General features: G+C 44.8%; 1 protein-coding gene and 1 long non-coding RNA gene across 2 annotated transcripts in view; both read left to right on the top strand.

The window, feature by feature from the left end:
• FGF12 (fibroblast growth factor 12) overlaps positions 1 to 27114 on the top strand; it is a 236672-nt gene that overhangs the window by 9907 nt on the left and 199651 nt on the right. The gene's annotated exons all lie outside the window — the stretch shown is intronic.
• LOC138114494 (uncharacterized) lies at positions 4379 to 7607 on the top strand. Its single transcript, XR_011152659.1, has 4 exons — positions 4379 to 4457; positions 4586 to 4726; positions 5350 to 5418; positions 7047 to 7607. It is a non-coding gene; the product is annotated as an uncharacterized lncRNA (long non-coding RNA).

The following is a 27114-nucleotide window of genomic DNA, read 5'->3' on the forward strand; positions in this document are numbered from 1 at the left end:
CAGCTAGCTAACAATGCCCATTGGTGGTTTTGGGTATATGCTTCAGAGTTCAAAAAAGGACTTTCATAAGCACTTGGCTGAGTCTTGCTCCCCATTGCAGCTGGCTTTGAGGTTAGACCCACACTGAACATCAAGGTTAGTAGCTAATTCTCCCCCTTGGCCAGAACTCAGCTTAGTTCCTTTTTGATTGAGCTGTTAATTGTCTTTAAGAAACATTGTCTTTAAACTTTGTGTGAGACAAATGCTATTCTGTCACCTGCAGTGAGAGCAGCTCTGTCTCTGGCTGGGAACTCTTATCTGGGTGCTGAAGTTGGCTTCTGGGCACTTTGGGAACAGGCTGAGAGATGATCATCTCAATTTGCACTCTCTCTTGAAATGAAAGTGAAGCTGGCCTGTGGCTGGTTTTCTGCAGAGCTTGGCATAGAAGCCAGTAGGTCCCCTGGCCCTTGAGACTGTGCTTCTTTGCCACGGTTTGTTTCCATTTTGGATGGTCATCACCAAAAACTGGCACTGGGTAGATGATATCCCACCACTGGCAATCTGCTGCCTCCTGGCACTTCCAGCCTCATGCAGAAGTGCCCCATGTAGGCATGGCAGCGTGTGTGGCTATGTGCACAACCTTGCAGGCTGGCTGGTGTCTCTGCCCTCGTGAATGGAGGCTCCCTCTTAGAGAAGGAGGCTCTGTGCCAGGGTAGCAGATGGGCAGGAGCAGCAGCAGCTGGGAGGCCATGTATGATCATCATGTGGGCTTACGATCTGCAGCAATGCCAAAAAGACCACTTGGCTCTATCCTGTCTGTGCTCAGGGCTGTTTCTACGGCAGCAGCTTATGGAAAGGTACAGGGGCAGGTAGTGGGCTCTGCCCAGCACCCACCATCAAGGTGGGAAGCAGCAGGTTCCTCAAGGGCTGAAGGCCCAGGAAACATTTCTATTTCTCTCTGAAGTACCCTGTAAGAGCAGCCAAGCTGAGTCCTTGCTGTTCCCTCTCACCTGTACAGGCTGAGCTCTTTGTCAAGTAGAACCTTGCCTCTACCAGTAGGACCTTACACACTGTCCTGCCACCCCTGGGACAAGGGGGTAGCTCTCTGCTGTTCAGAGTGAGTCAGTCTGGTGGAGTTGGGCAGGTCTTCGGCAGCACAGCCTGAGCAAGAGCCCTGCTGATCAAACAACAATGCAGGTGGCCATGAAGAAGCCCTGTGTTTGCAGCCCTGCAGAAATCACTCAGGACTAACATCAAGAGGAAATAACTCTGCCTTTCCCAAATAGCCCTCTCCTTGCCATGACAGGGGCCAAGGATATGCTGAGGCATCTTGGGAGAGGAGAGTCTGCACAGAGTGGTTTGTGCTTGGATTGAGCCACCTTCTTATTTGTACCATGATTCCAGCTTACTCCCAAAGCTTGAACATGTGAAGGAAGCAACCCCAGCGACCCTGTGGACTTGATACAGCAGAGTGGTGCTTCAAAGTTTCTTCTTCCATCTTGGCTAAAGTGTGTGAGCAGGAAGGATTCCAGGCTCAGAACATCTGCACTTCCTGAGTGCTGCAATGCTTTCTCTTGCTGTGGTTTGGGGAAGAACCTGATGCACTACTGAGATGCCATCCATTAGTGTGTGTGGTGTTATTTGATGTTTGATACTTGCAAAGCCAGAGTAGGCTCAGACTTTCCTGAGGGACTAAAGGAGAAAGAGTGATCTAACTTGAGCTGGTCCAGCTCACTTGATACTTTAATGCAGGATGTACTTTAATGTAGAATAGAGCATAGGCAATATTATATTTCTTCCTACTGATAAGTAATTTGAAAGATGACCTGTAAATGGCAAGGGAAGGAAAATATTCACTGGATTTGTGCCTTTGAATTTTCTTCTTTGCATTGAGGAGAGAAGCCTTGAAGGGAGCAAAGGGAGGGACTTCTCTCTTTAAGCTGGCTTTTCAAGAACATGAATCTTAGGGCCTTGTGATGGTTTCATGATTTGAAAGAGAAATTGTGATATCCCAGATGTGACCCAGGAAGCTCTGATAAACTGTGATTGAAAATTGAATGTGTGGATTAGTGGGTTTAGGTGTTTTGCTTGAACTATGTTTCTATCCTCTGTTGCCTCAAAGGAAGAAATGCTTCACATCTCAAAAGCAAAACAAAAAAATAACAGGAATGTAATTTCGCCTTGCTCTCCAAGAGTGAGACCTCTGAACAGCTAATTCATGTCCCCCTCCATTGACAGGACCTCCACAAAAACCCCAAATCTCAATCTACCTTTTCCAGTGGGGAGCATATTATGGCTGATCCTGTCAAAACACTGGAAAAATACACTTCCTATATTTGGGAAACTTGGTCTTCATGTATTCTCATGGCAGTGGGACTCAGCCTGCTGCCTTCGGCTCAGAACTGTTACCCTGCTTTTTCTGTGAAGCTGAGTTATTGATGGCTGTTAGCTTTCCAGGGAGTGCACAGCTTTGAAATGAGGCTCCTAGTTCTTTGGTGCAGTGGCTGCTATTACAAATGATGCCTTAGATGGTGTTCTTGGTAAACAACCTTGCTGTACCTTAAAAGTTAGGGTGTTTCTTTGCCTTCTCTTCTTTCTGTTGAAAGTTGTTCTTGAACTTGGATGCCAGGAACTTTAATGTTCTCTGAGATTCTGCCTGATTTTAATCTGTGGGAGTTGATAACTTGAGTCCAAGAGTTATAAAAAACCTCTGAGGAGTTGTGGAGCACTCTTTTGTATATTCTGACTGTGTTTTGGAACATTAGTGAGGACTAATAGACCTTGAATGAGTCATTGTTTCATCGCTTTTCAGAAAAAGCCCATAGATTGCCCCTGGAAGTGTAGTCTAGTCAGTCTGGCATTGATGCTGGATAAAGACATAGCAACAGGGAAACAGGATCCCACATCAGTCAAAGAAAGAATTGATAATTTGACTAGAAGGTCAAAGTAAATGTCTTGTCTGTTGCCTCTTCAATTTCTAAGTCTGTTTCATCGGTTCTCTATAGCACAGTTTGACTCACAGCTTGCCTGCTGTACCTGACTATTCAGTCCTGAAATTAAAAAAAACCCTAATGTCATTCTTCACAATAGTGTAGGACCTAATAAATGGGTAGGAGACAGTTAAAATTTGAATTTTACATGCTGGGTCTTCATCCTGGGCTGTTTCTAGTTGATTGTTTTTGCACTAATAGGCCATCTCTAAAAGTTAAAGTTCCCTGCTACCTTGTGGGGGGCGGCAGCTGAGATTGGAGCAGGTGTTGCTCTGAACTGCTTGGGGCTGTGTTCTAAGGTGGAATAATGTGTGCAGTGTTCACCTCCATAACCAAATTCAGGGTTTGCCTTTGGGATGAGGATGCCCATAGGTAGTGTCTGCAGGATGGTTTGCAGTAGTCCAGAATGAAGTGCATGAGAGACCATGTAACTACTGAGTGTTTTGCCAGCCCTAGGTAAGAAGGATGATATGAACACCATGTTGTAGAGAGGAGAACAGTGAGAAAGGAGTTACTGATAAATACAGAAGTTCCTGTGTTTAGAAACTTATGTGGTTCTGGAGCCATCTATCCTCTATTTGTGCAGCTCCCAGCACAGTGGATACCTTGAGCTGCTTTTTCAGTAGCACAAATCATAAAAATAAACACAGAACTGGCTTTACCATCCCCATTGCACCAAAGTTAAAAATCTTGAAAAAAACTTGAGGTAATTCCAGTGTGGAGAAACTTTCTTACAGGGATAAACTCTTTGTTCTCCAAAAAAAGTGACTTGATCCTGGTATGAATGTTTTATCAACTTCTTATTAACAGGGGACTGCTTATTTTATTAATGAGTTTAGAGGATGAGTGAAATCCAGGAGTGAAATCCAGTGGCTGGATGTGAAGGTGGAAAAGCATAAACTAGCCATGAGGTGGATATTTTATGAATCAGCATAATTAATCTTGAAACAACACATCCAGGGAAGGCCTGAACCTGAGACTGGGCATCTCCTGAGAGATCCTCTCCGAGTCTGCAGGTGTGCGGGCTCAGCCTGGCGCGCAGGATCCAGGGAGGCTGGGGACGAGCGGAGCGATCTCCCCGACGCGCCCGGCGTGGGGAGTTGTGGTCTAGGGGGTTTGCGGGGGCACCCGCGGCACCGGCCGCGCTCCTGCAGCAGCGGGGTCGTGCGGCGCACGGCTGCGGGGTCCCGGCCCGGGGCGGGGGGCTCCCGCCGGCGCTGGCCGGCCCCCGTGCCCGCGCCGTGCCACCCGAGCGCTGCCGCTCGCCGGGGCGCGGGACGGGGCGGCCGGAGCCGCCGCCGCTCCCCGGGTGCCGCGCTCGCTGCGCGGCGCGGATCCGCAGCCGGGCCCGGCGGTGCCGCGGTGCGGGCGCGGGGGCGGGGCGCGGGCGGGGCGCGCATGCGGGCGGTGCCAGGCAGCGCGGCGGGCCGCGGAGCCACTCGCCCCCGCAGCACCGCTCGGCCAGGGACAGCTCCCGCCGGCGCCCAGGTAACGCGCGCTTCCCCCCGCGGCCGCGCCCCGCTCCGCGCCGCTCCCCGCGCCGCGGGGGCTGCGGGGGGCCCGGCGGCTCACGCCGTCCCCCCCCCCCCCCCCCCCCGCCGCTTGCTTGCTTGCAGCTCCGGGGCTGTGACAGCGCCGTCCCTACCGCGGAGCGAGGCAGCGGCGGCCGGCTCTGCCCGCCGGGCTCTCGGCTGAGGAGTGTGCGCGTCTTCCCGCAACTTGCCGGCGCTCGCAAGGCTCCGCGATGGAAGGGAAAGGTGGGTCGGGCGAGGGGGGGCGGCGGCGAAAGGACCGCAGTGGCCGGGCTGGTGCGGGGCCGGGCGGCCGAGGCTGCTGCTGTGCTGGGGACATTGCAGCACCGGCGGGGAGCGGGCGGGAGGCGCGTCCCTGCCGATCCCGCGGGATGCTCGGCCCGCTGCGTAGGGAGTGAGGGGAAGGGTGGCTGATTTTTTAATTTATTTTCCTTTAGGGCGAGACAGATGTTAGTTGGTGATTTGTTTTCTTAATGCTAAGGATTTGCATAATAAATATGAGGTCTGTCCCATGTTTTTTTAGCCAGTCAGCAATGGGGAGGTTTTTAACAGATGAGAAGCATTTTACGATTAGAATGGGTTTAAAAAAAAAAAAATCTAATTTTTCTTTTTTTGTGAAACGAGATTAGAGCTATAGAGCTCTGCCCTCGTTACATTGCATATTTAATACATCAGAACATCCTGATAGATTGGGAGAAATGCAATGAGTATTGTGCTATTGAGCTGTCCACCCTAGAAAGAGGAGATAATTAAATCTTGCCTGGCTAGTTTGTGTGTTTGCATACAGAGATATCTCATCCACATATATCCCTTCAGGTTGAGCATATGCATTTTGTTTCCATATGTAGCTGTGCGGTCCTGCACGCTTATTTACCTATCCACCTCTACAGTTGCGTTGGAAATCACACATTCAACTGGTACGTGAACTCAAAACCTGTACGTGTTAATTGCCAATGAAATACTGATGGTAAGTCAGTCCATGCGGAGGAAAGGCGAGTTGCCATTCCCACCCAACGTAGCTGCCAGCTCTCCTGGATAACACAAATCTGGGAGCAGTTTAATTGATAGTGATCAAGGCAGTGGGACAATATGGACTATATTAATTCAAGGAAAATTATGGTAGACTTGTATAACACAATACTACATACCTTCCAGGGAGACGAGCAAGCTATATTTAAACCTCAGGTTTATTTTTATAACTATCTTGTCAATCAGGGCTATAGTTCTCCTGTGTGGGAATATCTGATTATATGCTGATTAAGGAAGGAAGCTATTTCAATCATAAGGAGGCAGTATGTCCTATAAAGTACAGTTTCTTGTGGGCAGTGATCAATAGAACTACCAGGGCTTGCGGACAGGTAAGTACCTCCTAAGAAAGCGTACCTGCAAAGACTTTACTTAAATTAAAAAGCTCACAGCAGTTATGTTAGCCTTAAAGATAATTTTCTTTTTTTACTATCCATGCTGTTTTCACAGTTAACCTGAGATGGGCCATCTTTGCCTTTTGAATGTCCTGTCGGTACTTGTCTTGATGCGAAACAAATGGACTGTGACTTTAGTATAACACCCTGCATGCCTTGTCACGCACCACACGAGCAGGCAAAAGGCTCTCAGTGGAACTTCAGGTGGTGCTTGTGTATCTGGAGAAGTTGTGCAGGGAGCAGGAAGGAAACATCTGCAATAAAACAGCAAGGGTCCAGGTAGCTGGTGGCAAAAGCACCTCCAGAAGGAGGGTCACCCAGCTCCTATCCTATGCAAACAGCGACTGTTATGGTGCAGTCGCTGCCTGAATCGGCAGTGAGTGTCTGATAAGGCAGATTTTGGGGCTGCTGGTACTTGTGTTTATTAGTTACAAGATGGGCTCCACAGCAGTCCATGTTTCCAGGTGCTTGGCTTTGGTGGAAGGGATAGGCAAGCCCAAGAGTCACTACTTGTTTTTGTGCAAAAAAATCTGAGCACTTTGCTGTTACTAGAGATTTTCCTTCGTGGGGTAGAGGTAAGGAACAAATACTGTTCTGGGTTTCCCCTATTTATATAAAAAGAAGGGCTGTCAAGAGCAAAACCAGCAGAAATCAAGGCACCAAAATGGGACAGGTCCAAAGCAAGGATGATGTTAAAGGAAATACACAAGGAACTTTGGCATCTCAGTGAAGAAATGAGAAGGCAAAGGAAGTCTTCTCACGGCAGGGATCCAGTTGTGTTGGCACTGATGTAATTTTTGTAACTTGAATGGCATTGGAGCAGCATGAGAAGGCCTGTGGTGCACAGGTCTCATGGAGCAGTTTTGTGTAGGTGTACAGAGAGGCACAATGCAGGACATCTCCCCCCATGGAAAGGATGAGCAGACTAAACTCTTCACATCCTCAGCTTTTGAGACTAATCCTAGATGGACTTGCAACTGCATTGCCTTACTAGGCACTGGTTTACATTTTGTTTTCATTACTAACCAGGCCTCTGCATTGCGAGTCCTCTGTTAGGAGATTGTTGCTTGCAGACGATGTTTCTCCAAAGTCATCTCTTGCTTTTTAAATGCTTCCTCCTGCAGCCTTTCTCCCACCCCTCCAGTCTTCCTCAGTGCAAATCTCAGAACATCTCCAGCTCAGTGTTGTGCAGATACTGGGGAAGAGTGTGTGCTATATTAAGCAACATAAAGTCTGTTTAAGAAAACCTGCCGTCTGGTCCCTGAATTCAGCTATCCCTGATGACTGCTGTGGACATTTCTGCATACGATTTGCCATCAGTAGAACTTGGTTGTCTGAATATGGCTGGAGCTGATGCTTTGCAAAGCCTGCAGTCTGCTGTAAAAATGGGCTAAAGAACCATCTCTGGCGCTGCTCAGAGCAGCCATAACTGATTTCACTGGTTGGACTTATTCATGAGAATGAGGGGAGAAGGATATATCCTAGTTTTTGTGCAGTGGGATGTGGGACTAAGGACTTTACTGTTAGGACTTTTGCAGTAAGATTACAAGCCAAGAGGGGTCTGGTGAGGGTTGAGGAGGTGGTGCAGCCTTCCAGCAGACAAAGCTGGCTAGAGCCAAACATCTCTATCTCTTCATGATGCCTAAAAAAATAAATAACACTATGGAGCTGCAGTGTTACCAACACATCTTGGTGATCTAAAAGTAGCATTTGGCCTCATCTAACTTACAGCTTCTCTGACTTACTCTGTTCTTCACATTCACTGTCTCCAAAGCTTTTGCAGAAGTAAGGAGCTTAAAAGTTGTGGCTGTTCCCAAAGCTCATTAGGCAATGGGGGGATGGAGGGCACTGTGGGTGAGAGCTCTGTTTTGCATCTGCTACCTGATCCCTGTTCTCTGAATCTCGCCACTACAGCAGTTCCTGTAGGCTGCAGCAGTAAGCGATACCACACCAGGCATCCCAGGAGCTGGACTTTGCCAAAGCTAACAATAGTTAATGTGGAGGTTAAAGAATACTTGGTGATTTGCCAGATTCTTCAGTCACAGTTAGAAAGATGCTTAGCAGAGGAAGGAACGTCATGCAGTGATGTTCAGACTCAGAGGCTGGAAAAGGAATCGGCCGACCAAGAGTCAAGCTGCACAGTGGGGAATGGATCCCTGGGCTTCTGGATGGAGTAGAGAGGGACTGCAGGCTAGCCTTGCTGCAGGGAGGACTCCCTTCCTCTGAAGGTGCTGTATCCTTTTCTGTACTCCTGAGAACACAGAAATCCCTTTTTCCCTTACTGCCAGAAAACACAGATTACTACTTTTATCTTGCCTGATGTGGGGATTGGGGTCTTGATGTGTCAGTGTTGTATTGGGGGGGCAGGGGCAGGCTGCCTGCCTGAACCTTCTTCAGAGGCCCAGCCAGTTTTTGGTGCTCTCTGCTGTCCCTGGACATCAGTGCTAGGCCCTGGTGGGTCTGGGGTAGCTTGATTGCCTGGGTGCAGGGCAGGCTGCTTTCAGCATAGGATGCATGCTGTTAGCTAGGAAATCCAGCAGGACTTGTTCTTGTCAGCTGCTCTATGGGGACAAGCTAAAGCATGTTAGCTGAGATGTGGAGATGCTCTTGTCAGTCCCTTGAGCCATGGTCCTGCCCTGTTGGAGAGATATTCTCCATGCAGTGGGTCCCACAGGACCCTTATCCTTGTGCTCAGAAGGCTGTGTGGGAGAAGCCAGGGAACCTGGCCTTACAGCTCTCTTCTGCTCAGGGTCCCAAAGCAGAAGGGCTTTGAGGAGATGTCTGCAGAGGACATCTCTGCAGTGTGACTGTCCTAAGCAGATGCTGCCACAGTAGTGCTACCTGAGTCATGTTTTCTTCCCAGTCACAAAGCTGGGAGCAGGATTTTTGCTTTGTAGAAAAGCCACAATGTTGCTGTTTGTAGACATGGGATGTTCAAACCTTTAAGTGGGAGGCCTTAAACAGTAAGATCCCATTTACTCAGGGCACAGAGCTCCCCTTCCTGGGACTGGCAAACAGGTCTGAGCTCTTTGCATTGTGCTGTCTTGTGGATATGGGCCTGGGCAGAATGTTGTAATCCATCTCATCCCACCAGAAGTGCTCTGAAATCTCCTTTGCCAGCCCCAGCATTGTGGGCCAGCTTCCTCTGTGCAGCTGCCTGCATGCTATGCCTGTAAAGGACAGAATCTTCACCTTGAAGAACTTGTGATCAAAACCCAACGAGAGCTGGTGAATGTTAGGATTGAAGACAGACTTTGTGGACAAGGTGAGAGAGGGTGGCAAAGTGAGAACATGCAGTTCTGGAGGTTGCTGTGCACTGTTCCCACCTTTGTGGCTTTCTTCAACAATCAAAGGAGAGATCTTAAAGATCCAAGACATAGTTCATGTCCTGAAACTGTTAGAAATGCTCACGTCAAACTTTACCCATGATACGTCTTCCTGACACATCCTGTGTTTGTTAGAGGTGAGTCTGCAGCACATACTGTCACACACGTGTGCTGGAGTAGTGCAGATTGCTTTGGGAAAGGCTGGGTTGCACAAGCCATCTTACGTGCTTGTTTGTAATGCAAACAAAATAGTGGCACGGTTACTTTTGCTACAAAACTGTTTTCTTTCGTTGGGGAATACTTGCATCTCTGTCAAGATGGGTCAGAGGCTTCTTTGGGCAGAGCATTTTCCATAGAGGAGGCAGTTCCCTGTTCTCAGCCTTTCACAGTGATGTGCTGGGTGAGATGCAGGGCGTGTTACTGAGGCCTGCAGTTCTCAAACTGGCTGCTTGAAGTTTGACACAGGAAAGTGTGTTTGGGGAGGTAAGTAAATGGCCTGATCTTTTTTTTTGCTATCTCCCCCATGCCCCAGGCTGTGCATTTCAGTGTAGGTACCAGCTTTCACTATAGTGAGGGAACACTGATTGCCTGATCTTAACACCTTATCCCTGAGGCTGGAGTTGAGTGCTGTGAGATTACTTTGGTGCTGTTCTTCAGACTCAGTCTCCACTGAAAGAGGAGGGGAATGTCAAGCACTCAGTTAGCACTTAGCATTCTTGCTTTTTTTGAATGCATTTCAGACAGGGAGAGGAATGTCTGTTCTTCTTGCTTTAGAAATCACATTAAACTCAACACAAATATGACTGTCCTGGGAGGGCTCAAAGATAAGAGCTTGGGTTGCTGTGTGGTACTTGCAAAATGAGCCAACCTTGGCTATTTGCTGCCACCTAGAAGAGCAGGTAGCAGTCCAATACCTTTATTAACCATCGTTTGGTAGCTGCTGAATACTGTGGGTGGGCATCTGCAACTTCTGAATGAGAAGGGTGACCCAAGCCTATCTGATGCAGAGGGAAGTAGATACGGTACCCCAGGAAGTATCTGTGCCCTAACAGGCCTCGAATGTGCTCAAGTGGGTAATGAGGGGGGAAAAGTAAATGGCTGTGCTCGTAGTCCTCCATACCAACAAACCTACCATGTTACTAAACAAAGGGGGAAGAGGACTCTCATAATAGTCTTAAATCTTGTAAAAATTGGTGCAGGACTTTGTCATCCGGCTTTTATGAAAATACCCAAATCCTTCAACCCATTTCCACAAGTTACATGGGAGCTATGGATGTTGCATTTAGACTGAATGAAATGTGAGAGTAATTGAAGGTGGTTTTTTTTAATGCATTCAGTTGTTCTGACATACCATTTATACATAGAGTGGCTGGAGGCATAATCTGTGGATACTTTGAGTAATGACCTGCATACAGCTGTTTCATCCCTAGGTCACTTGGGGTCCAGAAATTAAAAAAAAAAATTAATTTTTTTTAAGCTTTTTTTTTTTAAGGCTTAGCTTACCACAAGATTTTTCTTCTCTGCCCTTATCTTTCCCTCTCTATCTACTCAGCTATTCAAATCTTGTCTGAATTGCACTCATTTCTAATGTGCCATAAAACGTGATATGCAAGAGCTAGTTATTTAGGGAGAATTGCAGAAACTATTTTAGTCAGTGTGTTTTGACCTATAAATGAGGTAATGTTATTAATTTTTACATGCAAATCTTGGTGTTTATTAGCATGGTAAAAGGCAATTTGACAATGAAAAATATTCCTGATGGGTGTAGTAATTAATGCTTTCACTCCAAGTATAAAGACTTTAATAATGCTGTTATGCTTAAAACGACTGAAGAAAAAGTTGACTATTTTCCTGTCAGTGATACAAGGATGTTTCCTTTTATTATATCTCCTATATCCCTGCTTTTTCAGAGTATTCTTTATAGTCAATAAGACTACAAATCATCAGACTAATTCATTGAGTTTCTTCTCCCAGGTCTCAGGTTTGGATGAACCTTATGATTTGATACTTATGCGGGATGCACCTTGAAAGCTACGGCTTTTTTCCTCAGATTGAATTAAAGCCTTTATGGTGTCGTCATGTTTCAGTAGAGATCTTGTGGCTGGCGATGATGGCCGCTCCGTAGAGCGCCGGAGCAATCCTGCGGCGTGCCGCGTGGCCGAGGGAGGCTGTGTGTGCATCAGGATGTGCACTTGGAGAAGTAAGGCGTTTCTGCTTGCTATTTTTAATAGCATGTGCAAAGCAAGAAATCAGGGAAGCATGGAACAGCATTTCTAATTTGGAAAACTGGTTTTTTCTTGAGCTGTGCTTCTTCCTCCTATGTTTCATCCTGCCACTGGAGGCTGGCTTAAGGCTGGCTTTATCTGCCATCAGCCTTCAATAGGTAAGGTTAATTTGCTGAATGTAGCTACTTGGATTTTCTTCACAAATCTTCCAGAAGTGCTGAATGTCTTATTGGCATAATGAGGGAAAGTTGCCTTCCTTCTCAGTCACTGAGAATGTATTATTAATGCAAAAACACTTTCCTGGCATATAACGCTATTTCCAAAAGAGGCTGACAAGCAGGAAGGGCCTCCTCAGGAAGACTGAGGCCCATCTGGTTGCTGGGAGTTGTATGCCATGCTTACTCCAATATAAAGTGCTATCATTGTTTATTTTTCTCTCCAAGTCCAGGCAGACAAGGTTATTGGTAGAATGGGCATGCATAAGTGTTGTGATAGCCACTGTGCAAGCAAATGTACGACTAGAGACCTGAAGGGATCTTTGGTTGATGTTGGTCTCTGACACGACCCTACTGAGGAGCTTGAACTCTCTGGTTCTGGATTCTGGACCTCGCCACTTCCCCCTCTCATTTGCACACTGGTCTCTATGCCCTTCTCATTTCTGAGTGTTTATCCTTACTTGGGGCATTGAAGAGCAGGATCCAGATGTTGTGGTGGTTGTTTGGCTGTGATTTGTTTGAGGTGGAGTGGAATTACAGGTGTCTGTGCAGTTTGAAAGATCAAACCTGTATAAAATTGAGCAGAGTGGAATAAAGTTCTGCTTTGAAGGACAGCTTTCAGTGCTTCATCCTTAATTGATGTGTAGTCCTGAATATATATTTTGGGGGAGCACTTCAGTGAGTATAAAACTTGTTAAGAATATTTTGCAGCAGTGGCCTTAGATAATAAACAAATACCAAAATATTCCACATACCCAGAATTATTATTTCTTCATAGATGATATTGAGAGTCAGCTTAGTTTTCTGAAATTTTTCAAGGAGAAGACATATAGTATGAATTAATTCTCTGCTTGAGAATCCTTACACACACTGTGCTTGCTATGATGCAGAAATGTCCATTTCTATGCCCCTTTAGAATAGCCCTGAATTCAGTCTTATATATACTAGTGGCTCTACCACACTGTAAGTGACAGGGGAACAGCAGTAATGCCAACAAAATGAGGAAAAATGTAGAATCCAGCACCTTCTAGTAAATGGAAAGAGGAAAAAAGTTAATTATACATGAAGGGAGACTTGGATTTTCTAATTTGACACTAACAAGCCATTGCAGCATAACTGGGTTGACAGTAGAATAAGCTTCCTCAGCAAGACCTGCTTTTTATAGTATTTCCAGCTTATTTGATCTTTTGAAGGCTGAATCTGAGCTTTTGAGATTTTCTGGCTTTGAATTCATATTCCCTTTTAGTATTGACCAGTGCTCCTGGTATTCTGAGCCTGCCTGTTAACCGGTGCCATACATTATCAAATAATTGCATTGACAAAGTCATCTGTAATTTTTAAACTTTTTATTCCTATCAGTGTGCCCCAGTGGAGAAATATCATACTGCAAATTATAACCATTTTGTTGCAATATGAGAAGTGATGGGGAAATCAGCAGAGAAGTTTAAAAATTACTGTCCTGAGTCTTCTCTTCCAGTCAAGATTTTAAATGAAGTACATGGAGCTGTTCTCAATTTGAACTGGTGGAGGTAAATGCCTTATTTGGGCAGTAGGCAAAGTTCAGGTCTCTAATGTCTTACTGAACTGAAAACAAAGGAAATAATATTGATTATATGGTTTAAGACCTATTTAAATGCCTTTAGACTTCAATTATTAACTATTGAAGAAGTAGTAAAGGTTTAAAGTCATTTTATATTGTTTCAAGGTGATGCTAAAAAAACCAAGCATTTGTGGCTTACTTAACTTTTACTTTCTTCCTACCACTTTGAAGGCGATTTACTTTACAAATTATATAGCCTTGAGGCATTTGTGTTAGCAACTGCTATTAAAATTGCTATATGGTATCTTCAAAAGTCAGAATATCCACCCCATCTTAAAACTGACTATGAATTACAACAAGTGGCTCTGTGCTGAGACATATCTCTGCCATTGCTACTAAACATAGTGCCAGATATCTAGATTTACCTGTCAGTTTTATTTGCATGATTCATCTCTCAGTAACATTCATTCTGGGCTCTCAGACCTAAATGGTGCTTTTAGTGCATTCCCCTCTCAAAAAATATTAACATCCAGGAACAGCGAGACTTTGTGGGGTTTTTTGTTTGCTTCTTTAAAAAAGGAAAAGTAAAGGCACTAAGGATGAGTTTCCCACCCCCTTTGATTAGAAGGTTCCCAGAACTAGTGAGGACAAGCCTGACATACTAAAGCATACAGCCGTGGGCAGTATACAGAGACAAAGAACAGAGTGTGTTTAAAATTTTAATTATTTATAGTAAGAAAATACTGGTTTTGGTTAAATTGTCCCTTCTGTGGCACCACCCTAAGGTTGATGACAGCAGATCCAAGAGCAGAATTTAGCCTCATGCTCTGCTGTCTGTGAAATTGAGAACAGGGCATTGAGGCTGATGCTGAGCTTTGCATGCAGGGGGATCTTCTAGTGCAAGCAGTGCTGTGTGCAAGTCAGCCAAACAGTGGGAATTTTTGGATGGATGGCCTGTTGTAGATATATGGCTGAATACATGAAATCAAAGGCAGTTCCTTTTTTATTTAAAGGTCTTTGGGAACAGTGAATCCAGAATAGTCTCACTGAATCTCAGCACTGTTAAAGCTGGCATCACCACCACTGAAAATGCATTTATGCTCATGTGGAGCATGAGTTTATACTCAGTAACCTCAAAGGTAAGGCTGCTGCACAGCTGCCTTGCTGCTCTTGTATTCCTGAAGTTAGCTTTGTTACCCAGAAGCTGCATGGTGATTTGGTAATCCAAACCAAACAGAGCATGTCCTGACTGCCGCTCCAGCTGATCTAGAAAGTAGCTGTGGTGGGCAATTGGCTTGGAGAAAATCAGGACCACGTAGGTGGATATCTCCCACTTCAGTCCCTCCCCAGTACCTGCACATCAGTTCTGTGAGTTGGGCTTTGGCTTGGAGCCTGCCCATGGTACTCAGCAGGAGTGCTTGGTGCTTGGCTCTCCATCCTGCCTCCTCACATGTGTGAGGGCTTTGTCTTCGGTGATTTCCCTGCCTGTGGACAGTCCCTCTCCTTAGAGTGTGGGATGGCAGCCTTAGCGGGAGTCGGTGTGTTCTGGCAAAGCTTAAGGCAGGACACTTTGGGCTGTTGTCTGTCTGTCGGGAGCACTGAAGTTAAGCATCTACCTCTTCTCCCTCCTGTTTGCAATGGAGGTGCCTGAAAATCAGATCTATTTTGCAGAAAATCTAATTTTATGAAATTTCTGTGCTGAACTGGATTGGACCCAGTATTTTCCTTACCATCCAGGCCAGTCAAGGGCTTCCTGGACACTGCACTTTCTGATGGATCTTGCCTTGGATTCACAAGAGTTTGTCAACACCTGTGGTAGTATAAACAGTGCAACTGAGGGTAAAAGCTCATGTTTGTAAGCTAAACAGTTTTACTGTGTGCTCTTTTTGTAAGGAGGTATCACAATAGCCAACTCTTACAGATTTCTGTGGGACTGTGGATTTCATGGGATGCTTTTAAGGCCTTTCCAGGTGGCGGTACATATGGACCATAAAGCTTTATCACTGTTTTTAGCTCTTATACTATTTCCCTAATCAACCTTATACATCTTCTATCTGTTGAAGTTTGGAGCTTAAGTTGATGAGGAAAATGGTCGTTTCCAGGTTTCCATTTCAACTTCCTTTGTAAAAGAGACACAGTGCTGCTTGCCAGAAAGGAGAGACACGTTGTCAGGAAAGCCTGTGTATTCTTCTCTTCAAAAATACTGTATTTCAGTTCTAAATAACGTGTTAGTTTGAAGTTGTTTTGAAATTACTTCCTTAGGGGAAAAATATTATTAATTAGTGGTATGTTACTGATACTGTTAACAAACAGTAATGAGTTATTGAAAGCTATAAAACTTACTTTCTCCCTAGGACTTCCCAGGAAAGTTCAACAGAACTGATGACTAAATAGCAGGTGTTACAATTGATGATATCACATATTTCTGTGCAGAAGATACCACCTGCAAGTGTTCTGCCCCTTCTTTGCCAATGATTATTGGCTCAAATGACATGCAAGGCCATGTGAAACTGTTTAGTTCCATGAAGATGTGATCTCATCTGGATAGATTATCTTGTAGCTTTACCAAAAAAGCACCATTCAAATCACATTGTGCTGTCTTGGTTTATGAATTATGTGACTTTCACCCCATGTCCCAGAATAGCCCCAGCTGGCACTGATGGCTATGAACTCCATATATTTATAGTGGTGGTGCGTGGTCCCAGAAATAGTGACCAAGGTGGCTATCAGCCAATGACTGCTGAATGCCCTGAGTGTAACAAATTGAAAAGCTCATGTACCTCCTTGAGGGGAAAATACAATCAGCTTGTTCCTAATTATGACCCCAGATAATGATGGAGCAATCCAGAAATATCACAGCATGGGCAGTGAACTCAGTGAACTTCCTTGATATAAGACAAACCTGGATGGGCCTGATATTGAATCCTTCTATTTTGCTGAAAGACATATTGGACTGTCATTTCTGTTCCTAGAGGGGCTAATTACAGCTACATGAGGCAATAAATCAGCTCCTGCTCCTCTGGAAAAGAAATGCCTTGGCTCTCAGCTCAACCCATGCTGGCAAAAAAGTGTAGGGATGGAGAGCCAGAGTTTCACACAGCTGTGCCAAGTTCAACACACCAGCTTGTAAATCACCTGGGTTTACCCCCTTATTGTCTGTACTCTATCAAGAAAGAATGGCTACAGAACCCTCTGGTTGGTGGAGTTACTGTGCATGGGGACTGTGTGACTTTGGCTCTGGACATAAGTGGGAGGCTGTCTGGACAGTATGTGTTCATGTGTGCTCTGGGGTTGAGGTCTTCGTTACCTTGTGTAGGAGTAGTATTAGGAACCCAGTGTGGCTTTAGTGTCAGATCAGTGCTGATCTGAGACCTTGCCTGGGTATCATTTACAATTTGCGAGTGGTTGGATCCAGCTGTTGATGTTGTGTTGTTGGCTAGGAAACTTTGGAAAATTCATCTTGTTGGCGATGAGGAAGAGGACAGTTCAGAGCAGCAGGACTCCTGGGTTAAATTCTACCTCTGAATGTTCAGGTGTTGAAATTGCTTTTAAATCTTTTGTGCTGCTCAGTGGAACAAAGGTGAGTGGGTAATGCAGCCCTGAAACCAAGGCAGTGATGTTTTGTTTCCTTCTGCTAATCCAAAAGGTTTTGAGCCATTTTATTACTAAATCACAAGTTCACCCCCAGCCTAGTGGGGTGATGTTAGCTTCCCTTTGTACCTTTCTCTGAAGTTCATAGCTCACAACTGTTCTCTGAAACATCTCAGATGAGTTTAAACTGGAGAGATACATCCCATGCTAGCTGCCATCATGATTAGCAAAGTTGAAGTTTAATAGTTACTTTTTGGATGATGACTCCTGAAGCTTTTCACCACTTCAGCAACAAACAGAGCAGCAGTGTTTAGTAACAGTGGGTAAGGTCATAGTGTTGGGCCTGGAGGCATTGCATTAGTGCTGCAGCAGCGTAAATAGTGGTTGAAGACTGTAGAAGGAGGAAGGTGCATCTGACCTGTTTGGCAGGATAGACAAGGACACAAGGAAACCTCAGTTCTGTTTTCTTTTCCTTCCAGATGATCACCATGGTAACATCTTTTATTCTGTGGGGGTTTTTTGTAGCTGTTGTCAGGCCTGTATGTTTAGGCAGTCACTTGATGTGGGTCCTGTATGGGTGGTAATGTCCCTGCTGTGCCTCAGTCCTAATCTTGTCCATGGTAAAGACAGCAATGCAGAGGCACTAGGAGAACATGAGGCCTGAGAAGTGTTCCTGTAAGTTTGCTGTGTTCTCTAGGCTGATCTGTGCTCTCATAGAAGGGCACCCTTACAGAAACACAGACAAAGAGACGGAAGTAGCTGTCTATGTAATTGTCCCCTTTCTGTTACAATTGCTAATCACCTGGCATTTCATAACATCTTTTTCTCCTCCTGTGCTGTCAGCTCCAATACTTGCTGTACAGTCTTGCAATCATTGGGATGGCAGAAGATTGCAATCCCATAATTGCTTTATAGCTGGTTTGCTGCGAGCCCGGCGGATGAAGATTCCCTTGGATGGTAAATGGAGTTACGAGTGCGTGTGATCAAGCGCCCGTGTGCGTCACTGCCCTCTTCACGTTTTGTCCTGCGTGTGTTATGTTTCCATTAACCAGGACTGAAGGACTTGTTCATTTGTTTGCACCATTTTGCAGGGTACCCTAGACCTCTGTGTAAAAGATATTGCTAGTATTTTCCCTACTAAAAAGTGTCAATTGATAGGAACTTCCTGGTGGGACTGAAATCCTTCAGGATAAGAGAGGGTTCTCCTACATAAAACATTTAATACTTTTAAATATCAGAGAATTTTTATAGAGCTATGAAGATGTTATGAATTGTGTATATAATCACCCTTAATTTTAAAATCCATACATGTTTTATAAAGTTATTATAGTGACTGTATTCTAAGTTTAAAATAGTTGTAGTTGGTCTAGCTTAATAATCTGTAAAGGTTCCATGCACAGTAAATCTAATTCTTCATGCAGAAAACGATCTTCAAAGACAAATATTTGCAGTAATAGAAAAGGCAACATAGAGAAATTATGTGAAAGAACAGTATTCTTTGGGTAATTGTTATCTTATGGCTCTTTGCTGGAGGTAAATACCCAGGGCTCTGTGTGGATGTGTGTGCTTCTAGCAGGTGGCTATTTATAATTGCCTTTCTGGGAGGGAAGGGGAAGGAGAGTTGTGCTGCTTTAATGTTTGAGATCTCTCAGGTACTAGTTGGTTGTTTCTGTGGGTGATGGATGTATTTGGGACTGTTCAGAGAGATCCATGAGTCCATATTGCCAAACCCTGATGAGGGCACACCACTAATTAGTTGCATAAAAGTGTACATTTGCCATTGAGGAATGAGGGGCCCAAATCAATAAGCACCTGTATCAGTGGGTGCTTTTCCTGTCTTTGCCTTGTCATGTTGCCTTTGACTTTTGCAGTCTCCCCTGTCCTGGCACACCCACCTGTGCCAGCAATAGAACTGGCACATCTCAAGTCACCATCTCAGACTTGTATGCATCTTATGCTGCTGGTGCTTAAGCAGAGGTGCTGTAATGCTCCACACCTGATATTGCCTGAATAATGTAGCTATTTCAACAATACAGGGTAGAACACAAAGAACCCAAAATTCTTTTCTGAAAATGGTCCATTTTGTTCTGTTTCTACAACAGTCAGGAACAAGCAATGCCAGCTCCTTATGGTGGTACTGCAGCTCACCTTGTGTACCCAACAACTGTCCCAGGAGCCAGTCAGAAATACTGGCAAAGGCAAAGCCTTTCGGCTCTGGTATAGACTTGAATAACTTTTGAAATACCTATTTCCTAAAAAGTTCAAATGTTTCAATACTAGCAGTTGTCCAGACTAAAAATACAGACAGAATGGGAAATTTGTGGGACATGAAGTCACTTTATCAATATTGAATTGCTTTGTTTTGATACGTCTGTTCAAACCTAGATCAGCATCTCAAGCATGTTCAGGTGACACGTGTTCACGTGATATTTCATGTTTTGCCAAAAGAGCCCAAAAGCTTCATTCTCATCAATTTCAGTATTTTTCCTAATGTCATGTGGCTTCTGGAGCTGAGTCTGGTAGCTGGATTCCATTCTTTCCTCCTCTCAAATCAGTCTGCCTGGTGAAATGCCAGCCTTTGTGACATACAACACTAAATTGTTATATAGCTCTTTGCATGCATGAGTATCAGTGCTTACAAAAAGGAAGCCAAGAGCTTTATCAGTGCTAGAAAGGAAAATGAGGCACAGAGTAAAGCAACTTGCTCAAGGTCACCCTTGAAAGTGCAAGGAAAACTCTCATTCTAGCACAATTAGGAATAAAACACCTTTTCCTTGATACTCTGAGCTAGAACATCAGAAAATTCGTATCTACAGTGAACGACAGGGAGACTCCTTATTGCAGTGTGAAAGATGGAGTTCTCCAGGGACTTTCCCTTAATAAGATAATGGGGGTGTGAACCACAAGTTTGAAGCAGTGTGTTAGTAGGGAAAGGCAGCTGAACTTATTAAAAATATTCTTCAACTATTTTTGGGTTAGTTGAAGATGGCAGAACATTTTTATTTGGCCCTGTATGATACTTCACTGCAGTCACCCTGATGAGACTGTCTCATTGTTGGAAAATGCAGAGTTGTTCTTGCATAATTGGTGGGGTGGGGGTAGGAATCCAAAAGGCAATTCTCAATAGTGGTAATAGAGAAAGTCTGGGGGCTTGTTGAGGAAGCATCTGTGACCTGGTTCATAAGCAGATGATCTCTGAGTGGGGATACAGTTGCCCCCCTTTGGCATAAAGAAATGGAGCAGCAATTAGTCAGCACAGTAGTTGTGCTTGCTTTTAGCATGTATGATTCCCAGGTTTAGGGGCTTTGAGGAAATGTGATGTTTTCTGCTATTGACCCATGTGTAAATATTTCAGTGTATTTATAGAGATTAAAGGATGCAGTTTTTAAGTCTTAAATGAAGATTTTTGTGGAGTTAAGAGAAAGCTAGATCTCTAGGGTGTTCACTTTCTTCCTCCACCTGTCAGCATCCTGAGCATACCCATAGGAGTACTGTGGTCCTCATAAATTAGAGTTCAGTACCTGCAAAAAGGTTTTGACTGCCTCCAAGCATTAGGCTCCCTGCAGGAGTAACACTGACTCAGAAGAGGGCTGCTCTGAGGACAGAGCAATGCCTTTGCTTGGGGTGGCAAGCATGGAAGTTGTGCTTTCAGAGGCGTAGCCCATCCTTCAAAGTCAGCCTTTGATTTGCAACTTCAAAAACAAGTTACCTGCTGAAAAATCAGGGAGTACAGGGGAATGGTTACATAATGCAGATTTAAATGTATGTTTTTCCCAGAGATGGGTGTGAACTGCTCAGAGATTGAGAGGTGAGTATGCATTCATTAAGATGTACCTTTGAGTAGGTAGGACCTTAGATCCCAACAAATTAGTAGACATGGAAGTATGCAGAAGTATCTGTGTGTAGGTGATACTGCTGCCTGTTATGGAAAAGGAGATATCAAATCATAGTGTTTATTTCTGTAGCCTACACATAAGAATACACTTTGTGAAAAGATAATACAGCTTTCCTGGTCCTCCAGTTTTTATGAAGTGTAATTTATTGGAAAGCCTAGACTTAATTTAGAAAATAACATATATCTGGGCAGATTTAGTTTTTGCTTTTACTCTAAATTGAAACTATTCAATCTCAGTGGTTCAGTGTCTCATGGTTGATTGCTCTGTATGGAAGATGGATATTTCTCAAAGATCTATGCACAGTGTTCACAACATCAGTTGCTGTCTAATCTCTGCTCAGATAGTATTGAAAAGCAACAAACAAATAGTAAGACACTTCTCAAAACTTGAAGGAAAAGGCTCAAGATAAGAGCTGTTTTATAGCGTGGGCCTTCTTCAAAAAGCAACGTATGCCATGAGAAGTGATTTCTTAAATTTGTGTAAATCTATGCTGCTGGCTAGTTATCTTCAAGGGTTTTACCTGGGTGACAGGCTGCTTCTTAGGTAAGTCCAAAAAATCCTGGTTTTGTTAAATTCCACCTAGAAACCAACCAGAAGCTTAGGGTCGACATGAGAATGTTACTGTAGTACATTTCTGCATGAACTATAGGGTTAGCAGGACCATGGAGTATTAGTTTAAACCCTGGCTACTTTCTTTGTCATGGTAACTTAAAACTAAAGGGTTGTGCTTCAGTCTGAGTGTGGGTAGTGGTCCCTGCTCCATGGGGACAGCTGAAAAGCAAGTTTATTCTGGGCTACAAACTGAGCTACCTGAGTCAGTGCAGAGCTCCTGGGGGCTCCTGCTGCCGCAGAACCAATCATACAGCTGGTGCAATCTCACTTTTTTTCTGGGCTTTTCCTAGCCCAGGGTCTCATGGAACAGTGGTCTATACTGAGCTGCCCTGGAGGTGTATTGTGCTTGAGGCAGCCCCCCGCTGCTTGTGGGAGTACCTGGCTGGGAGCACCTACAGCAAAGGTTGGGGTGTGCAGGTGGAGGGTGGGATGCTGGCCGGGTTCTGGAGTCATCTCGGTCTTGGCTGTGTGAGAGCTGCATGTAGGGCCACGATGGGAGGGTTTGCCTCCTCTCAGATCTGTAGTCCTGGTGGGACAAACCCTGGCTGCTGCACAGAGCTGTGAGAGAAAAGCTATCAAAAGTGTCAGCTCTGTGATATATGCTGTGGGACAGCAGAGTCCTGCTTCCACTGCTGCCTTACCCCGTGCCAGCACTACTTTTGGAAGGCTGTTTAACCGTGTAGAGACTGACTTAATCTCTGGCCCTGTGTGAATGACAGAAAAGTGTGCCAGCACTCCATGTCACTGGGCACCAGCCTTACAGATTAGTTTGCCTTTGCACTTCGTTCTTGTTCTTGTTTTTGAATAGGAAACACTACGTATAGCTATTTATAGATTTGCCAGGCCTTTTCTGAAGCTCAATCAACAAGACACTAATGGATGTTTCTGTCATCAAGAAATTCCTTCCTCTGTTGGTTACTTGGGTTTATTGATTTATTTGGAACTATACTTATTAGCTTATTACATGGAAGGATTATATTGATAATAGATCTAGAGTTCCTTTCCTTTCAGTCTCTGTGTGGTCATTTCAAGAAACCGGTGTGACAACCCAAACCTTCACTCATTTGTAGGCCATCCTGCTTGCCAGGCAGTAACAGGGATGCCCAGTGGGATGCAGACACAGACATTTGATATCCTTACCTGTCCAGTGCAGGACAGTTTCTTCCCAATTCTAGCCAGGGCCCTTGGGATGGATGTTTGACTCTGCAAGTCAGAGACCAAAGCCAAGCTGAGTTGAGGGCTGTAATCAATAGGAGAAGGGATATTTCCTTTGTTGAGAGCCTGCAGCCCCTTGCAGAGCAGCAGTGCTTTGTGTGCGTGTGTGGCTTTCCTTCTTGATCTCTGCCTAAGAGAGGAAAATGAACCACAGCAGATGCACCTGAGTGTCCCAAGGCATTCCCAGTGCTGTTAAAATGGACTTGGTTTGAATGCAGGGAAGAGGGATCAAGTTTGGTTGCAAGGAGCACGAATTACTGTAGTTTTATTGCAGGGATTTAGGGTGAGAAGGTCAAGCGGATGAGACTTTATGACACACAAGTCATTGCAGTAAATGGCAGACTGGACAAATTCAAAACCCCATGCATTTGATGTGTGCAGCTTGAGGAGCTCACGAGCCACTCTTGGGTGCCTTTGGCCAGCAGAGTTTTACTGGGGAGAAAACAGCACCAGATCCCTGCCCTGAGTTTGAATTACCCATAAGACTTGTACATCTTGGATCCTTCTCAGGTGCCTCAGAGGAGCTAAATGAGTAATGTACAGCCTTGAGCAGAGTGGCACTAATTGTTTAGGAATAACCTTTGCTAAGGCAAATATATTTTAAATAGAGTCTCAAATGTCTGCCTCAGCAAGCAGTTTGCCTAAGACATCCTGATGGGCAGGTGCTGAGCTCCAGCAATTCTTTTGTGTGGTTGTGAGGAGATTGCTTAGGTCTGCTGCAATATGCAGTATGGTCTGGTCAAAGAAATTACAAAATCATTGTTTGTCCTACAGAATATGGATCTGTGAAAGCCTATTTTCCAGCTAGGCACTTTGGAGAAGTTTTAATGTGGATCTAAACACTGCCTTGGCATTGTATGTGTGTTTGTGCTTTTGCATCCCACAGAGTCTCATTTGTTGAACAAATTAGTGTCCCACAGGTGACTCTTTAGAAAGTGAAGTCATTCTTGAGTGGTCAATACCAGCCAAATCTGCCCTGAAATAGGAAAAAAAGCCCTCCTTCTTGGATGTTTCTGAGTTTCTTTTCTTCAAGCCTTTTTTGCTCTACTGGGAAGTCCTAGAGACTAGGATACATCATTATTGATGGTGACAGCTTGTTTCTCTTCAGAAAGAGGGAAAATAATATTTTCATTGATTTATTAATTGTAGATCAGGGTCAAACACTGTGGAAAAGTAATTGGCTTATCTTGATCCGATTCCTTATAGGATAAGTGTCTCTATTCCAGCATTCATTAGCTCTGGTACCCCTGTGCTATGCAATGGATCAGTGGCTTGGGGGAATGAAACAAGCTGGGAGTGTGCATGGCAGTGCCCATTGCTGGTGGAGCACATGGTTCCTGCCCTGGCAGGAGGTCATGAGCTTCAGTCTTGGGTGGCTGCTGCTCAGACAGGCTTTGGCAGCACAGGATTTACAGGTTTGCAAGGTGTTGGTGGAGTTTGATTACCAGGCATAGGTGTTGCTAAGCCTGGGCTGCTCTGATGTCAGGACAGGCAGTCACCATGTAGATGTAGAGAGAAATATCAGGGGGATGGGGCAAGGTGATCAACTGATTCCCTGGTCTGAACTCCCAAAATAACCCTGAAATCTATTTTATTCTGCTCTGAAAGAATAATTTCCTTGTCTGGGAATTAACATAGCTGTGTTGCTATTCTAGCACCATAAATGGGATTGAGAATGTGATGTTCCCTGCCCTGGAGAGTCACTGCTTCCGAAATTTGCTGGGGCTCTGCAGTTGTCACTTCCACATTGTATCAGCATCCTCAGCCTCATCAGTGTTTCAGTTTGAAGCAGCACAGGCTTTTGATCGTAAACCATTTTACTTTTGGGACAGCATGAAGAAATGTGTATTATGCTTTCTCCAGAGAAGGAGAAGGAGAGGTCTGTGGCTTTCTGTGTGTATTTTTGCAGCACGCTGAGCCAAAACCTTCTAATTTAATGGGACAGATTTGCAAATTCACACCTGCAGATTTTGTCTTCACAGGGTTTTCATGCACAAGCTTTTTATTCGTGCCCCGTAGAGCAGCCTGCACCTGCTTCATCTCGCCTGCGAGACCAGCAGCTCAGATCTATTGACAGTTTACTCTCTGGTCATAAATAAATGCCTCATTCTGCAGCATGGACCCCCTTTAGAGGGTAGTAAGGCTCTCCCAGGTGAGCAAGGGCCAGAAGCACAGCCCTGCCCATCTGTATTGCAGATATTGTCACAGCACAAGTGCAGCGGAACATGTATAAGACTCTGTTGCTGTCTAAGCCTGCAGATCTCCAGGCTGTCAAGAAAGTTGTTGTTTGGTTGGTTTTTTGTGCTGGTGCTCACATGTAAAACATCAAGGAGCTGCTCTACAGAGCTGCCCAGAAGTCTGGCCTTGTTTCTGCTGCTTCCTAACAGTGGTTCGTGCATTGCATTTTTCCCTGAGATGAGTAGCTCAGGCTCCCATAACCATGGAAACCTGGTTTGTCTTCCCTAATAGCTTCAGCTGAACTTAACATCTGTCTGCCTGGGAGAAGGAAGGCTGCAAGCTACAGGTTAGGTGTGCACACCTCCGGCAATGCTAAAACCCATGAGCACCTCCAGCAGCACCCTGGCACATGAGAATGAAGCAGCAATGCGGAGATAATGCTTGAGGGGCTTATAAAAATATGCCAGGCAGGAGGGGAAAACAGGGAGTGAAGGAAGGCTCTCCTGAGGCAGGAAGGTATTATGAAGCTGCCTAAGAAGATGCTGCATTATGGTTGTCTTGCTCTGTGCGTGTTGGCTTGGCATGCTGGGCGTGTGGAGCATTCTGCTGAGACTTTTAAGCTTAAAAAAAGCCATTTTCCATTTTAAGTTAGAAACCCTTTAAACAGCTTGCTTGTAGCAGAGAATGAAATCTGGGTATAAGCTCATGAGCATAAAATAAGCTTTGAGATGGGGTAAGTGCCTCTCTGTGGTAACAGCAGGGTTCCATACAGCCTTTCACTTAGTTATTGGAGGAATGGTTGTTGATAAATGTGTCTCATAGCTCTAACTTGATGCTGGTAGTGTTGCTGGGCTGGTTAACATGGGGTAAAGTGGGGAGGAGTGTTTTAAAAAAAACTTAAAAACTAATTCAAGCGGGTTCATTCTGCTGCATTTCTGTATAGATACACATGCTTTTCCTATGGGCTGCAGTTTAAACTTTCCTCTTTGAAAGACAGTTAGAGCCCTGGACTTCAGGCTTCCAGAAGCCCTGAAGGTTGCTAGCCTCTGTCATTGCAGGAGCTTCCAAAGCTGTGATCCTTTCCTGATGTGCTGAGTCCTGTGTCTTTGTTAAGTGAGGAGCAGGCCTGGTGCAAGCTTTTGGAAGTGTGTGGAGAAGTGCTGCCCACACCAGGGAGGTGCTTGGTGCAGGGACCTGTGCCAGGCTGCTCTGTAAGCTGGAGCCAGAAGCAGAAATAGAAATAGCATTGTCCACTGGCAAGTCACAACCTCAGTGTATCCATCTGTGAAAGGGAGGTCATAATAAATCACTGTGGATGCCATAAGGCTTAGTTAGTGTTTATGAAATGTTCTGAACTTTGGGATGGTGCCTGCTGTAGAGGGCATTTATAATGGTCCCCAACTGTCTTTGTTGACACAGCAGACACATGAAAACACTGGCATCTTCCTAGTGAATAGAAAAAAGAGATGCTGGCATTGCTCTCAAGTAAAAATCGGATGCTTCTAAACCAAACCTTTAATATCAATCTGACAGTTATCACCTGCAGGTGTTGTGAGAATGAAAAAGAAAATAGCAGGTAATACATAATAAAATTCTGGGTTGAGATTAGTGCCTGACCAATAAAAGCTGTTTGGGAAATTCTTCATACTTCTTAATATAGCTTAATATATATTCTTAATATAGCTGTTGATGCTCTACATCTAAGCACAGAGCCATCACACTTTCTTTGTGGACATGACAAGCATAAATCTCTGCTTTCTCCATAGCAGCCTGGGAGGAGGATTTTCATGCCAGTTGCTGCAGTGTTGGAAGACTGGGCTGGCTCAAGGAGCCAGTTCTCCCAACTCGCCCTCTCAGTGGGGCCTCTGGCCAGCACAGCCGTGCAAGATGCAGCCTTGCAATAACAATATGCTTCACAGAAACAGTTCTTAGTTTTCTGCCTCCTTGAGTGTTTGGCAAGCAGGGAATCAAATGCTTATCTCTTGTCTGCTAAATCCAAGTAAGATCTTGGGAATTATCCTGCCTTTCTGCAACCACATACACAGCAACTGCTGCAGGTCATTTTACTGGCAGTTAAAAATGATTTTTTTTTTCCCACAGCTTTTTCTTGGTATTATAGATGCTTTCCCACTCTTTATTTACACACAGTGAAATAGTCCAGGATACCTGGATAACCCCACCTGTTCAGAGTACTTGTCTTTATTTCTAACCTGGACCTGAGAAAACTTTTCCATAAGTAAATTTAATCAAGATTGCTTCTTCTAATTAAGCTTCAATTAAAATGCATTTATGACCAAAAAACTTCTTAAAGAGCCAGCTGGGAGCACTTTGTTTCCCCTAGGAGCTCCTGGGAGCCAGCAGTTCCAGGTGTTGTCTGTGTCAAATGTCAGAAGT

This window comes from Aphelocoma coerulescens, chromosome 9 (genome assembly GCF_041296385.1).
Source record: "Aphelocoma coerulescens isolate FSJ_1873_10779 chromosome 9, UR_Acoe_1.0, whole genome shotgun sequence".
Classification (NCBI taxonomy): Eukaryota; Metazoa; Chordata; class Aves; order Passeriformes; family Corvidae; genus Aphelocoma; species Aphelocoma coerulescens.